The sequence below is a fragment of the Diprion similis genome, chromosome 2, assembly GCF_021155765.1.
Source record: "Diprion similis isolate iyDipSimi1 chromosome 2, iyDipSimi1.1, whole genome shotgun sequence".
Classification (NCBI taxonomy): domain Eukaryota; kingdom Metazoa; phylum Arthropoda; class Insecta; order Hymenoptera; family Diprionidae; genus Diprion; species Diprion similis.
The window spans coordinates 15,317,730-15,335,104 of NC_060106.1; the positions used below are offsets into that span (position 1 = coordinate 15,317,730).

The window sequence follows — 17,375 nt, forward strand, 5'->3', positions numbered from 1 at the left end:
TTGATTTTTAACCGTTGATTCGAAATTAATTCGAATGGATATTCCGCGTAACTTATACCTTTACTCCTTTATCACTACGCCGGAGGTCGTTTTGCGTAATGCAAGCATCACTCGCAGAATACCACTGCCTTTTCTATTTGCACGGATAATTTGAATTCCATTGTGTTATAACCAGTTTACGTCGGAGTCGTAGGTTGGGAGAGTCGCGAACAATAATTACGCCCTTACGTAAGCGGAGGAAAGTGCCTTCGTTAAAATTATGTCGGAAGAATTCCAATCAGTCAAACAGCCGCGATCGAAAAGAAATGGAAAATTTCACTCTCAACTTATGAATGTGTGTGCTAGAAATTTTATGTCCTTATACTTTGAATTTACCATTTTTTTTACGTCAGGGCTGTTTTTTGCTAAAAATTTGATTTCTCCATTCGCTTAGTTTGTAGCGGTCTTTTGAAAAAAATGTTAATATTCAGGGTGAAGATTCAAAATGCAGGACGTACCTAAAGACGTATATGTAGATGGATTATAGAATATTGGCGTGTCCCGAGATTCACTAGAAATGATAAGACTCAGGGTATCATCCACTATTAACAGTATCCGGCTCCGTATCTGATCTGACTGAATTTCCTCACGTAAAGCATTGTGTTTTGTTACATTGCTACGCTGATGAGCTTTATTTCAGTTATAGGCCGTCGGCAGACCTGGTTTTCGGTGATCTTTTTTTTGCAATATCCATCGAATTGTCATCGCGCTTGATTTTGAAGCGAACGTTATTGTCAGGTAATTAGTGGAATGTCGATAATAATAAGAGCACACAAAATGAGAACTTGTATAGAAATTTATTTCGATTCAAAGCTGCGTACATACGTCGAATTTTAATTTTCATAATCGTTGACGGCCATTAATTTCGGTATACATACAATATTCAATCAGCCCGAACGGTCAAGGACACGTGTCACACGACATGCTGGCCCTTGATTGGGATATGAAAATTTGGCCATTCAGGTTACCGCGTAATTTCGTATATGAATACGTGATCAAATCGCCAATCAAGAACAGTCCTCGCGATGATCATCCGGAAGTGTTTCCGCGGTATTTTGTTAGCTTAAAAATTCTGTCTAATCTTTTCCGCAGAGGCGATTCATGCGTATAGCACAAAAAAAGTAATTATGATTCACGTAAGGTAAGCGAAAATTTGACGTTAATGCAACGATAAATTTATGTTAAGGCCTAACTTGACTAAACAAGCTCGGTAAACTAAACAAACTGATTTTGCGTTGCAATTACCACAAAATGTATTACTGACAATTATAATCACGGAAAATAATTACAAGTACCTACCTTGATTCGTTGTAATTCCAACAATATTTAAACAGTTGTTGAAACAATATCTATTCGATTGAAATTTTCCAGTCACTATAACAAATGAAATTTTTTTCAGTAGGTATATTAAACCTGAAACGTGATAAATTTGCAAATTTATAGCGTACATAAATGTCGGATCAAAGTCACAGCCATCTGGTCTGAATGATTTTTCCCATAAGTATAAGACATCCCTCAAATATCCCTTAGAAAAGGATCAAGTTTAGCAAGTAGTAGCGACCGGAATACGGTCAGACCGCGTAACGCGCGTCCCAGGAATAGAGGAAGGGGGGGGGGGGGGGGGGGCATCGACCGACCGAATCGCAGGAAACAATTTGTACGAAGTCAGTTTAACCGCGATAAAGAAGCTGTCCTATCTCTACACGACAAGAGTGAACATCATATACGCCGCTCGTGTATCTGAGCTGGTTAGCAAGTTGATCGCGAAGCGCGCAGCCGCGTTGGTCAAGTGGCTGGGGGAGGGGGATGAACAGGGGTTGAAGGTATCGCCGTCAGAAGCAGCAATTGGCATTGATAACACCGCCGTCGATATCGACGTAACCGGGCGATGTCAGCTGCGAGAAAAATCCAAGTTCGAGGCTACGGAGCAGCGCTGCGCTCTGATTGTGGAGCCAAAAGCGATCAGCGCGCCTCGTTTGCGCGCGAATAAACGAGAAGCAGCGCGCACTGCTCGCTTCTCAAGTCGGCGGCATTTCGGCGCGAATCTCCGGGTGGCGCGGTGCTCGAATCGCTTCAACTTCCACACCGGTACAAAAGAGAATCCGCGAGATTGATCGGGGATCGTCTCGCCATGCCTTTCGCTCGGTTTCCGAGGCAGACAGGATCCTGGTGACCGATTTCCTGTTTCGGCGAACTCCGCTTTCGACTACTCCGACTTTGGGACTGGCTCGTAATCAGATCAGTCTGATGAGACTTGGCTCCGAGCGTCGATCTGTGGTGGATTGAATGAGGATCGTGAGTCGCGAGGGGGTCACGATGGGGCTGAAATCTTGTTGATCACTGATCTTATGGGACTCGGTGCAGTAGAGCGGGATGCAGAGAAAAGCATGAGAAGCCTTTTGTTATATTCAGTTGTCATATTGAGTGAAAAAGAAAGTATGCTGGAGATTTATATGAAGAAAATATTGAATTCGAATTTGACAGTGTCGAATGTGAAGTGACGACTGCGTCGGAACAATCGTCGACTATTACTCATATTCGACGTCTGTGCAGCGATGGTGTAAAAATAGGAAAACGATCGCCTATTGATAACGCCGCGAGAGTAACCAACAATAGGCGGAAGCTTCTCTTGACCTCTCTTCAGAGCGTATTGTGCGTGGGTGAAAGAGTTATCAACCCCCGGCTGACATTTTATGGATCTAGTTCGAAGAATGGGAGTTTCGACGTCTCGTGTCGTGCCGAAGGCGACAACGTTAAGTGGTGCTTGTAGAGGTTGATACGAAATCTATACGACTTAATTTCGAAAGTGAATTCCCATGAAATGGCCCTCGTCATTCCAGCAGCTGGCAGGTGTCTCATCGCAGTTATCATCTGCTAATTTGACTAGTGAGTGATCGTCTCGGGCCGCCGAATTCGAGACTAATAATACCCGAGAGACTCGATGAAGATTAGTCCGGTATGTCGGGTCCCAGGTGGAATTCTTAACAGCGTTGACGAGCTATTTCCACCCGCGATTTAATCAGGCCGTTGGACAACGTAGAGAAGATTTTCTAAACGCTATGCTGCGTGTGATTAAGTGCGAGACTTAATCGACGAGAGACGAGAATATTTTGTGCTGCATAAATAAAGTGTCGGGATATTTAATTGTCTGCATAAAAATAGGTACAGTTTTTGGGAAGCGTTGATCGAAAAGAAGTGAACGAACTTTCTGAGAAAGGGCTGTGGAAGAAGAGATTCCTAAGCAACGGTTCGAAGGTGAAAACAAGACGCACATGACGAGAAAACATTGACATGTGTAAGAATATACGGTTTCAATTAGATGTGGCTGATATGGTGATCGCTGCTGGTTACGCGAAATTAACGGTCATGTGCTAACTGGGTAAGTTACCGTTCATTACATTCAATTTAGAAAAAACGTTTTTAACGGGAAGTTGCGTCCGAAGGATTTGCTTGAAACGATCGTATCCCACGACTGTTGGGTATTTAATTTGAAAACTTCTCTTGTAACGAGTATACATCGAAAAACCTCAAATGAGTTCAAATTATAGGTTTAATCATACCCGACGAGGCTGGATCTGGTAACCTAAGCAGGCGGGCAAACGATCATAAAAAAGTTTCAAGTGCAACAACACAGTATAAAAGTTTCAGGCCAACAGTTCTATAAAAGTTTGAGCTTTCAACGATGTTTGAAAAACATTTTGATTGCTCGGTTTCACTGTTTCATTTCAATCAACATTAGCATATTCAACCGTTAGATTCAGCTTCATCTTATACCAGCAGAGAAAAAGCACTGCGAAATAAATATTCACAAAGTTCAAGTACTGGATTTAATTGTTGGACGAAATTTACGTACCAGGGGCGTATTTAGCTACAATTCACCCGGCCAAAAAGTTTATCCACGTAGTCGACTTTTTTTTTCGTGATGTGCGTAGGAGGAAAGTCTGGCTCATGTCGTGTGCTTATCGTTAACCACTTCCTACAATACCTCAGGGAATGGACCGTAATCTTTCCGTGATGCTCGGAATACGTGGCCAAAATTCTCCCGGTCGCATTTTTATTGAAGGTCATACACGACGACGCACTCAAGTACCTTGGGAATTTATTCGCTCGGAAAATTGCTTTGATATTGCTCGCACAATTTCGTACCCCAATTTATGTACCCTGATTTTCATCCTGCAGTGCCAGGAATCGACCGGTAGTTGACAGCAAAGTTTTTAATCAGTTTAGAGGATAATCAAACGCAGATACCGTAATTCAATTACCTATCTTTGTACTCCACGTACGATCACATATATACACTGTTCACGTTCAAGCCTCAGAATTTAATTAGTCTCTCTGTGTTTGGCGGTTTGCTGTTTATTCGCAAGCATGTACCGAGCTCCTTGATTTCGGTGAATGGGTAATCGGGATTACGGAGTGATAAAGCGTTCTTGGATTCTGTTTCTGTTCACCAACGTAGATGAGTATGCTATTTCAGATACACTGATTTAAGTCGAGTTTTATCATGTTTGTTTCAGGAATGTCGTCTAGCTAGTCGTCTAACAATAAGTCGTTTCTCACGAATTTCTTACATCGACGCCCCGGATGTTTGTCGATTTATCTTTGGTTTCGCATAAAGTCGAATTGTATTGTTTGCTAACGCAGAACGGCGGTCCAGCGGTTGAGCAAAACGAGTTGATGGTAAAAACGTGGCTACTGAATTTGTTTACGCTTACTTTCAACTCCCCTGAAATTTATTAGTTTGCTTTAAAATTTCGGCGAAGTTACGAAGACATTGAGAATCCAATTAAACATGGATCTTGGGCAATCTCTTGGATCTTGGGAAATTAGGCTACCGCAGATATTTGTGCAGAATTCAGCAATTCAAAACCAACTTGTACTTTGCTACAAGCATTATAGCTAATGATGAGCATACGAATTACCCTAATCATACAATTTTGGTTATACGGGGTTATTTCATCTAATTGTAAGATCGGATTCATTCCATCTTGAGAAACCTTCGGTCATTCATCTTCGGATGATGGACGCAAGACCTCGAACTTTAGGCGACCGAATATCAAGTTGTTTACATGTTAAATTAGAGAATTTTACAGCTGTAGATATACATGGTAGTTAATTTCGTGACAGAGCGATTTCGAAGACTCCTCGTTTTTTCGTGATTCTCGTTCTTAGAATTTATAATCTACGATGAATAATAATCATTCGAATCAGTTCAACCTTGCTTGTGTTTCTACTCAATAATTAACGATAACTGATCGTGAGTAAGACAATTTGGCGGGCTTGACTAATTCTATCCGGCATTCGCTGCTTACCGAAAAATTCACATCTGTGTACACACGCTTTAGCAATATTCTACCAGAGCAATCTTGATTCCGATTATTCTTTCAGCTAAAAATAACAAGTTGAAGTGACGTGCTACATATGTATAATACATATTATATACTTTATTCGACCTCTCATCTACCGAGAAATTTTTCAGATTAACTCTGATCTTCCCTTTCCCTCAAATCTCAAGTCTTGAACTTTTTTTCCATCTCATATATTATTGTTTAATGTACTGCAAAACTATGCATCACGGCACCGTTTACTCCTTGTTAACTTGATCGATGTAGTACAATCATTATTGGTTCGAAGACTGATTCGTTTTTTCTTTCACTAAATAACGTTCGTAATCGATGTGGTGTTGATAAAATACTGTTCGTCACTCGGGAATGGAAGAGTGAATTTATCCGAAAGTAATATTGAATTACCAATTCGGCAGTTTCGTGTTTTTATTTCTCGTTGCATTTCATCGTTCTCTATGTGCATCCGTGTTGGCTATCAGTCACCGAAGTGGAAGCTTGAAAAGCGAACTAAATCGTGTGAAATGTGAAACATGTTGGTAACGCTGTTGTTCTAATCCTCTTGTTGTTCTTATTCTTCTATTTTCCTCGTTTTTTTTCAACGATATTTACTTGGCCAGCCTGATTTCTGATTTTAGCAGCAAGCAGGATTGATTTTATAATTGCATATGGACCAACAAACTCTGGGTCAAAATGCGTGAAAATTTATTTTTTGCTTATTTTTTTTCCGTCGACCATATCGTGGTCCGAGTGATTGCACGTCAGACGCACCGTGACTTTCATTTAGGCTATAACTTCATTTCGTACACGAAAGCACAGCTCCGATGATTTTTGAATTAGTCAAAAAGCTTGCTGCAAGTGACGCACTGTAATGGAAATACGCGACGGATGCTTTTTCGGAAATACAAATCTGGTCGTCGGAGTGAAAATTGCGAATAACTGCGCAAGCTCGCATTCTGATTGTCGACGCTGATTCACTCGACCGTAGATTTCCCCCCACCTCCAACTCCAAAATTCTAATTCAAACTCCTTTGTATTGTGGAGTGAAATTTTCTCTTGTGGTTCACAGTCGAAGTTGAGCCTGTACGGCGTTAATTTACGGCCAGATTGTATCGTGAAAATTTACGTTGTAGTTACTTTCTTAGAGAAATGTAAGCGTATAAAGGAATGCCAAGAGAAAGCTTCCTTCTTTATGAAATCGCAGTCTTTAATCGAATTATGTGACTCGAAAAATTAGAAAATAAAAAATTCTTGCTGTATATATGATCGTAACACGATCAGCATTATAATTCAAAATTTTGCGAAGCAATTACGAGACTGACATAGTAGTTATACATTTTTTGTTTTTATTCGAAACAGCCGAGTTACAGAGTCATCAATCAGGCCTGGGACGAGCATTTGAATTTCTAATGTGCGAAGCCTATTTTCGCTTGTTGAAATGTAGGAGTCATAGCTTCTCGTAAATTCACTGTAACGATGAAAATTTTTTGGACTCAACTTGACGAACAACTATATACACCATCTGGACCGACCTTATTCATCATCTCATACATTTACACACTTACATGTGTATAACTTTTATGCTACTTTCGCACGATCAGTCTCGTGATACGAAACATCTAGAGGTGAGGTTGCCATTCGTGTGTTTCAGAGGTCGTTTGGAATCCTACCGCTAACGGTTGCCGATTTGTCAGGAAACTTTCGCAAAATCGTTTCAGTATATTGCCAGAAAAGTCTGATCCGGCGTAAAAATAGTATCAGTTTTCTATGTTTGTGCACGATACAAGCATATCGTGAAATTTCGCTACTTGACGTTGTTCAGTGAATTGTGAAAGTTGAGTGGACAAGATGCGATGAAGTGTGCGTGTGATTTTCTTTTTCTTCGTTTTCGTTTAGAGGTGAGAAAAGCTCTGAAGTTACCACGGAGCTCTTGTGTTCAATGGAGCGTTGGCGCATCGCAATGACGGGTGCACATTCGTGGATCCTTAGCTTCTCAAAGTTCAGAATAACGTGTTGTTTTCTCAGAAGTTAATCGCCAGTCCGCTCGTTCAATGGACTTGTTAAAGAAAAGAATAAGGAGATAAAAGTCCACGCATCAACTCAAACAACTCGAAGAAAATTTTGGAAACTTTTTCCAGTTACGAGTACAAGTGTCTTTTCGAGCCAACACACTTTAACTTACAGGAAAGCACAATTTTGATAACTCAAGCTACATGGATATGAAATAATTGGCCTTTGCTATGCGGCTGCAAAACTTTGGCCAGTTTATTCTAACAGCCTAAAAAAACACGAGAATCAGCCAAAACCAGAGATGTTCATGTTGTTTGTTTTTGTTTTCCTTCTAAATAAGGGTCAAGCTTGCTGCAACTTCCTTGACAGAGAAACCGATGGCTTTTTCTGTACTCGTGGTTTATCTATAATTTGTTTAGGCGAATGCCTTAGGTTGATACCACGAATTTCCTCGCAAAATTCTGGGTCCGGTAACTGCGTGGCTTTCGTGGGAAATTGGTCGTTCGTGACCGATAAAAGTGAATCATGCATCCTTTGCTGATATCGCGGGGCAATTGCACGTAACTGTATATAATCGTCCAACACGTTATACGCACTGTAATTTCATTGTACCTACGTCGATACGCCATGTTTTCCGCGTTCTATCGCGTTCCATGACGTCGGAAAAAACGAAGAATCGCGTAAACTAGGGGGAATTACTTGACGTCCCTTGTGAGCGGTTAATATCGGGGGGAGATCATTTCGGGATCGTTTACAATGATAGATTCTGAAGGAAAGAATTATCGTCGAGGCAAGAATTAGTTATATCACGTGCAGATAACGAAGTTCGGCTAAATGAATATCTCGGCAACAGCTTTTTACGGCGTTTTTACTGCTTCGTATTTAGGCCGTGTAAGCTCGAAGCTTGGTACGTGAAGGTCTGTTAAGGATAACGAATCGCGAGGCCAAACCGGGCATCAAATATTGACCTGAAATCTCTCGATAAGTGGTATTTGGAGGTAAGAAAACTAGAAGGAGAAGAAATAACAGCGCGCTTTCCTTCGCGGACCTCAACGTTGGATTGAGAGTAAATATTGATGGTGAAAATGCGGCTTTCCGAATGGCCATCATCACGTTATTACCCTAATTTTTTACTTCGGTACCTTCCAAGTGGAATGCCGCGTGTTGATGTAAAATTAATTAAAGCCTTGATAATTCGATTCGGTCGAAGTTGTCCAGAGATTTCGCTGATTTTGATAACCGCAGTGTGCTGAAAATTCAAGGTCAAACTTTTCGGGTCAAACCTCAAAGTGCCTCTCCTAATTCTTCCTCTGGAATTTGCAAAGGCATTCTTTGCGGGCTTGACGAGTTTCGCAGCGTTTTGCCTGACAAACAGAAAATACATTGACTCTTATTAAAAGCTGGAAAAAAGCTTTCCTTTCTTTGGAAGTTATTATTTTTTACAAGCGGATTCGCTCTCTCCGAAACTATTTGTCAAGCGTTAAATTTTTGCGGGGAAAATTTTGCGGGTCTCATTATACTTCCTTTCGTTCCTTTATTTTTTCTTCAGTTTTTTCCTTCTTGCAGAGTTCTGAAACTCAGTTAAAGATAAAATTATGTACCAAGTTTGATAGAATATAATCCTGAAGGAAAGGCAGTCCTTTACTGGATCTCGTGATTCAGACTCTACGTTAATATTCTTTCGGCTGTTTTAATTACTGTTTCAACATATCCACACGACGCTCGAATGCACTCTACTCATATTTGTAATACGCGTCTGACGCGTTTGGGATGGCTTTAGGATACACAGAGAGATAAGAAAACCAGATCATCGTTGCGAGTGTGTATGAGTGTTTTTTTTTTTTTTATTTTTATTTTTTTATTTTACTTCTGTATAAATATTTGTGCACTAGTTTACGATACTACGAAGGTTATTATAATTGCATTCGCGATCGGTCTATCTAAGTATAGAACAAACACATAGGTCTGACAGACAGGGTTTCTTAAAAAACGAAGACAGCAAACAATATGTTAATGGGAGTGAAATTCTGTCGATGCAATCTGGCAGAGAAGTATAAATGCGAAACGGCTATTTGACCTTCGGTTAAAATTGACGCTGCTGTTTAGATGTTACATGCGTCAGTTTAGTTTCCTCCGTAACGAAATCAAGTATAAATTCAGGATGTTTGGGGAGTTCAGACTCCTCAATATTGTTGCATTCGAATAACCCGGAAACAGGAAACGTTGGTTTTGACAGCCGCCGGCAAGCAGTAAGAGCTGCTGTACGGATCATTGGGCATGAGCTTGGAGATAAAAGAAACGAAGCGTGACGATGAATCGGTGGTATTAAACGATATCGAGAACTAGCATGCAGGAAAAATTGCTGAAATTGTTTTTTACCCTGTTACGTATTATGAATTGATGAGCCGTGAATAGAGCTTCGTATACAATATGGATCGAATGGTATTTTCTTGCCCTGCAAAAGGAAAAAGTATCTCACATCCGCATTTTCTCTTCGCTGTACCGATGCATGGACTGTACGTGCTTGGTTTGAAATTATGTGAGAAAAATGATCAAGGATGTGATAAAAGAATGACAGAACTATGATCCATCAGTTGAGATCGCGATTCCGCATGCTAGGCTTGAGATTCCTGAACCAATTGCTATTCGACGTTACTTAATAGAAAAAGTACAAACGACAAAGCTACTAAGACGATCAATTTTATGCAACCTCAACGCAGTGTAATAACCGTAGATTTTTATTACTCTCGAAAGAATATTACAGTATTTCTACATTTTATTACGTCGATTAACAATTAATATTATTGAAATAGACCATCCAGTTTCTCATTTCAAAAGATGTTGCGTAGCTGCACAGTAATTGGATGAAATTTGTGCTTCATTGTGAACGAAACGTGCCCGAATACTTGCAAAGAATTGACATAATTTTTCTTCTCTTCTAAAAGGTAAATAAACTAAAATTATAGTTTCATTCGGGAATTCAAATACGGCGAAACAACATTTTGTTTGTAACATCCGCGGCTGCTGGTGGGCGATGAAAAAATTTCATCCAGAAAATGATAGCTGGTACCTAAGTATCGCGGTAATTGGTTGCCCACATTTCTCTTTTTATCGGGTGTTTAGTTATTAACTTTGTTAAAAAATATACGAGGTGAAATTTTTGCGGTTGCATTATGTAAGGAAATTAATTTACATATGGAGCGGAAAAATTTTCACGTCTTCTAGCAAGATCTTCCTGCCCGAGGAACTCAGCGTTCATATTCTTCAAATTACAAGCGCGAAGGGCTGCTGAAAGTGAATTTGCGGCCGGAAATTTGATGAGTACCACGTGGTTTCGGTTAAAGTTTCGAAATTCAAGTCATGTCACCTCCTGTTATGCTCCTGACGTCAAAAACGAACTCCAACGCATCGGCTGTTTATTCGCCTTTTGAGTCTACACGCAATTTTAATTGCAATTCCAGACTCCTTACTTACGCTGAATTTAAATGATCCCGAATAAGTTGAAGCGCGATTTTTACATCATTAAAGATTGTTTCAAATGCATTATCGATTTCTAACGTTTCTGTCATGCAAATTTCTGAGGAGCGATGAACTTTTTTGTCCTCCGAGTATAAAGAGCGCGGTTTATTCTTCTCGTTCAACTTTTACTCCGAGGCACAGTGATTACCCATTTTTCTTTCGCCCGTCGCGTCGAAGCAAAAGAACGGCAATACTATCAAAGCTTTAGGTGATAAAGGCTAAGAACTGACAATAAGATAATTTTCATCAACAATGCCAAGGATGACGAGCAATCCTGTCCTCGACAATACTATTTATATTTTGGCTTCTGACCTCGATGCTTTTCGAGAATTATTGACTCCGCATTTTTGTCTTATTTTTGTTTCGTCTACTCGGGACCCGAAGCACAAGGTTCGACGCATTTTCTTCGACGTTGTATAAACGTAGGAACGTAACAATGCTTGGTTAGACGTTATTTATCTCCATGGTTATTTTCAATCTATATCGATACCGGGATGATAGATTTTCTTCAATAAGGCTTACCAACCGCTTTGAATCACCTCGTGTCGAGAAACTCCGACACCCTTGGTACTGAGACTTAAATTTCTCGCTGTTTCATCGATCCGCAAGTGATTCTGTCGATTCTACCTCGGGTGAACAATTTTCTCTGAATTTTATGTACAACAGCGGCTCGTATCGAAGGACGAGATGCAATCGGAGAGAATATGATATACTCATCGTCAATATTGCGAAAGAGACCGGGATTGAAATAAAGTCTATGCCGCGATAGAAAAATGAAAAATACGAAGTATCTATACGTATGAAACGCGCATAGCTCCTCGGTCGCAGCTGTTGTAGGTATAGGACTTGTGCATAAGTGTATCATTATTGTTTATTGCATTTTATTCGAGATGAAAAGATGATATCGCCTCGTGATCACGCTTTTTATCTCCACCTTTACAGGAACTTGAAAACGCGATCAATCTTTAAACTTACTTTTCTTTTCTTCCATTTTCGTTTTTGTTTTGTATTTTTTTATACCTGTGAGTGTGAACATGAAGTACACTCGAAGCTCAAAGGTCAGCCTGCAAAATCTCACCGAGTTACTCGAAGTTTGGCAATTGATTTCACTCCAAGCCAATTACAATTGAAACGCCTCGTAGCCTATAGATATCGCCGAGGCGAGTAAACAAGCTTTTAAAACGCGCAGAAAGCGATTCTGTCAGAGCCAGTTATTCATTGTCAACCCCAATTTTGTCGCCCATTGAATTAATGTTCGAATTATTTAAATTTATACCCTGCAAACTTACTCGCGCCAGCGATGCTCAGACTTTTCTCGGTCCCATTTCTGATAGCACCGGGTCAAATACCTTTCTTGCAAGGTCACTTGACTGAATTTTTTGCAAATTATCTGACTGCACTTCATGGAGGTTTTTATATTCTCATATTTCTACGTTTTTCACTTTTGTCCACTAATTGAATCCTGCATTGAATAATTAGGATCGTTTTGTCGTTGATGGGAACTTGCTTGCTGGAATCTCGTTGTTCGAAATTTCCTCATACATAAATGTATATAATTTATATGATAAATTTTGGGAATGGCGAATGATTAAGGAGGAGTCAAATTCACCCGGAAATTCCTGCAGGAACATCCAAAGTGTGTCACAAAGTGCCATCGCAGATCGCGGAGTCGGGTGTCAACTCAATTCATTTTACGATGAGCTCGCTAGCTCGGATCGCGTGACGTTTACAGTAAGTGCGTATGAAATTTCAAAAGCTTTATAGTGTAATGGATGTTCCACACCTTAAACTTTCGAGAAAGCGAGCTTAGGTATAAATATTTTACCTACTTTGGACGCGAAATTTCGAAATCATTTCTTACAATCAGATCTAACTTTTCAAGATTTATCCGACACTTTTTATAATTGTTAAAACAATGGCGCCGATGTTGATAAGAAAGTAGATCGATTTTATACATCGAAGTTCTGTCCCGTAGAATGATTTTAAAAAGTATAAACCTTGCGTGATCCATGCAGGTCGAAAATTCAGGGTCAGGTTGAACTAAACTGTCTTTAAATTCTCTCACTACGTCAAATGGCTTTGTTATTTTTTTTATTTTCAAACAATAAAGAAAACAGTTGGTTTCGGCGAAAAATCACTTTTTCTAATTTCACGTTCCCGTACCCCAAGAATTCGACAAACAGGATTTTAGAAAATTTCGTTCTCGAATATCTCGAAACTTACAGGATTTTACAATCAAATAATGGGAATCAAAATTACCATGTTTCGTTTAATCTCAACTTCCGATATTACCGCAAATGAATTGATTCTCAATATCTTACCGACAAGCCCATGATTTTTCCTCCTTAATACTTTTTTCAAATAAACAATTATGTTTTTCCCAATTTACGTATTTATTTTTTTAAAAGTTTACAAATCTTTTCTTTTTCACAAATTTTTTCTTGCTATAATTTTTCTTTCAAAACATTTTCTTTTTGCTGCCAAGTTTTATCAGTTTCACATTTTTCATTCATCCGTTTTCGGTGTCATCGCCAAAGTTTTTTGGATAGACCGACAGACTCTTCTCTTTTCATGGTGATGAAAAGTGTTGTGAAAAAAATATTTTTCCGGCCTGTTTTTTTCGATCAATAAGATTAGTCCCTGCGGTGTTACGCTAATGGTCTAGATTCCGGTCTAACTTCTGATGCCGGATGTTCGTTTGCTGCTTTTCTCAGCAGGGATGATTCTCAATTAACCATCACCCTGATAAATCACGTCGCCATCGGCTACTCCGTTTGTTTCCGGCCGAGCAGGTATTACACAAATATGGTTGATCCAAACCGGATACCAAGAACAGATAATTCTCGTAGTCTGTATCACACATCCTCACGAAGACGTGAAGCTGTTCCAAGCCGTTAATGGGAGCTCTTTTTTCGAGCTGGCAAGGTATCAAACGATTTTCAGAGCTTTGCGTGGATTTTGGCATTTTCATAAGCTTTTAACAAATGATGTGCGCGTATTTCGTGGGTGGTTAACCCCTCGCGTCGTGTCTATGGCTCATTCAGGCCGTTCGGTAAACCCAGCAAGCGAGCTTTTCACTCCTGACAAAATATACCTCGGGGTAAGTATTCTGCAAAAATGAGAATAACGAAAAACCGCTCTTCTTTCTTATCGAGACGTTTGAAAAACGACCAGTGATTCGACCTGGAGTTCTTCAGAATCAGGCACAAAAAGAGCGAATCGGCTGGAGTCGCATTCGTTTTGATTCGTTAGATTAAGTTTATCTCGTATTTATAAATAAAATAATATAATATGAAATATTCCAAACACGGAGATTATCTAGTTGAGAGAAACTGAATGTAGGTTCAGAGTTATATACGATACAATAGGCAGTCAAGAGAATAATTTCTCTTCGGTTTTTGAATTGAAATTGAAAGGAAAAAGATACGTTTTAATATTTCAAGCACTTTCATACGTTTGAACCTTGTGAGGATAAAGTTTTAACATCCAATGACGCTCTGATCGAATATTTGACGATCATTATTACATATCTAACTAACCACCAGCTATCATCTCGATTGAGAAACACACAAAAATTTTATGGATCTCTCGGCTATTTCGTACAATTATACAACTCGAAGATGTTTATGGATCCAAGGATACTTGACACCCATGCGGCTAGTAAGTCGGGTGAAATCAGCTGTTCGAATTTTACGATTACATCGGTAATTCCTAGTCTCTATTTATTTCGGCAATATACGAGTGATTGGCGCAAAAGGCTGGACTATTCGTTCGTTTATTCGCGCGGTGTTTATTTCACCTCACAGTAAAAATCGCCACGTAGATCCCCTCGTTTCGTTCGATCTTCGACACATTCATTTCGTACATCACTTGATCTATCATTAATCTGAAGCCTATCGTAATTGCATTTAATTTGATTCTGAGCTGCGGTGATAGACTCTGGAATATTAATTGTCAATTTGCATTTGTCGCCCTCAAAACTTTTCGCGTATTTTTTATACAGGAACATGTCACAACCGGCAGATTAATACTTATAACATCGTAATTTATATTCTTACGCACCATGTGTTTGAAATGATGAATAAAATTTCGCACTTATTGGCGTTGAAAATTTCTAATCTCAAGGGAATTAACAAACATGATAATAAACATTACTTCTCGAATCCTTGCTGAGAATACATCGTAACAAGTTTTATTCTTTCCTTGTAGACATATATAGTTACTATTTTACTACGATATTTTCACTTCTCAAGTACCCTCCGCAAATTCTATTTCAAATAAACCAGCGAGTCAATGCTGATGAACTATAAGTTAACCCGATTTTTTATCTTATCTGTCCAACAAAGTAAAACAAGCATCAGAAAATAATCTTCTCGAGATTCTATTTTCACGTATCTACATATTTCCAAGGCAGACTTTTTGCGCCGTAAAAAATTTGTGCCTCAAAGTTGTAGTAGTTGTAGTGAATTGACGTTGATTCATTTCGCTTTTGGCGTTAAGCGACCAGAGATAATAATATTTAGTACAACTGATAGATGACGAATTTTCGAAGAACCGTATGATACCAGCTTGAAAAAGATTTACGAACACCATCAGCTGAACGCTTATACAAATGTCGAAAAGTGGTGATCGATTTACCGGCAAAAAATACGAGATACGTTTTCCAAGAGCTGGTGGCAAATCTTAGTCGTTGATAAAAGCACTCGCCTCATTAGGTTTGAGATACTAGAAGACGGTGCGCAAAGAGGCTTTCATAAAAATGTATGAAAATGGGGCCATTAGCGACAATATTACTGGCAATTGGTGACGTTAAATCCGCGGTAAGTGTATTCGGCGTCGAAATAAAGTCCAACTTTTTCCCTCTTTCCTCTGTTATTAGCTGGCACCCTCAACTCCAACAATAACGACAAATCGTTTCTCGACTGTCGTACTCGCAATTCACAAAACCTTGGTTGACACGCGTCGAAGCTTGACTTGAGGAAATTTCCGAATTGGTATCGCGGAAGCTTGGAAGACATTTTCAGCCCTCCGTTTTCCAGAACTTTATACTTACGACTGAATGGAATTCCTGCGTTGGAAGGACGGCAAAGTCGACGAGAGCGAAGTTTATTGTTTTCGATATATCGTTCGACGCGAGCGAAGGAGAGAAAAATATTACCTACCAAGTAATTTCTCATCGGATGAAATCGTAGCCATTCTCTCATCGCCAGCTTCTATCCTGCAGTTGTAAATTGATTTCGTACAGGATATGAACTGGTATTGTTTTCGGAAGTAACAAGTGATTTCTCGAAAGTTTCCCTGAGATAATCGAGCTTTTTTATAAGAAACGCTGCCGCAAATCCACTCGAAGGCTGCTACAGACGTAGCTGTGAGCACTGCAAAGTCAAGCCATTTTTATGTGGATTTAAAGCTTTTTCCGAGATTGACGGTTCCGGATAAACATACCTTTTACTTCGCTTTTCACTAAATCAGCTCAGGACTGTTGTTTTTAGAGAAAAAAAAGTGTGAGACTGGAGATTTTCTTGAGAGTCTTGAGGTCGTCAAACGTGCAACTTTTCAGTTTCGACCTCAGTTTTTTCCTTTTCTTCTTTTCCTTACCAGATCTGCAATTTAGCAGACCCTCCAGTCTTCGCGAATATTGCCATGATTGCAGAGGCTAATAACCAAGCGAATTTCAGGCCATGCGTAGGTACACAGATCAAGTCTGGTGTAACAGATTGCGTCATAAAGGCAGGCTTTAATTTTCTCCACACCCATTTAGCTCAGCTCTCTGGCTGCAGTCGTGTGTATATCCGTAACCATTTTAGCAACACGCCGGTAATCGCGATTGCCACATTGTTGTTAATGACGGTACAACAATATTAATAAACCGATTTAACGGCCCATAACTCGGCCCACTGAATCATCGAATTGCCCGCGAAGTGCGGTTTCCTTTACTCGGCGAGAATTTCAATCATCTCGTTCAAGTCTGTAAGGGTTTTATGAAAACTACGAGTATATTGCACGATTTTTTACTAATTGCGTGATCCTCGTTAGCTCGTAATGCGATTAGAAGGACAATCAGCGAGATCATAAAAAGAAGTGGAAATCGTCTAACGAAAATTAATAAAAAATTAAAAAAAAAAAAATCACTCTGCCAGTGCAATACTTTCACTCTTTTCTTCAATCAGCCGCCCAAAGTGTCACTGATTAATAGTTATCGCGTTCAAAGGAAATGATCCTCGCAAAGGACCGGTTAAACACCTCTCGTTAGCGCTGTGCAAGAAATTCTCCCTTCGCGTCATGAAAGCTTGCAATCCGCGGCTCGAGTGTAACCTAGGATATCCAAGGTTCACTCTTGAAGATCGTTTGGCAAATTACCTCAGCCACTTGAGGAATGTTTTCATTGCTAATTAAATTACACTTGCAAGTCTTGCTTGCACCTGTAGTACTGCTGCAAATTTTGCAATATCCCGGGTGAAAATA

At 39.6% G+C, this 17,375-nt stretch overlaps 1 protein-coding gene across 2 annotated transcripts in view; it reads left to right on the plus strand.

Moving 5' to 3' along the window:
- Positions 1–3,225: 3,225 nt before the first annotated feature.
- Positions 3,226–17,375, plus strand: part of LOC124415931 (substance-K receptor-like) — a 30,447-nt gene continuing 16,297 nt past the window's right edge. For both annotated transcript variants that reach the window (XM_046896685.1, XM_046896684.1), the window contains exon 1: positions 3,226–3,418. The gene's annotated coding sequence lies outside the window, so the exon portion shown is untranslated. The remainder of the gene's footprint in view (positions 3,419–17,375) is intronic.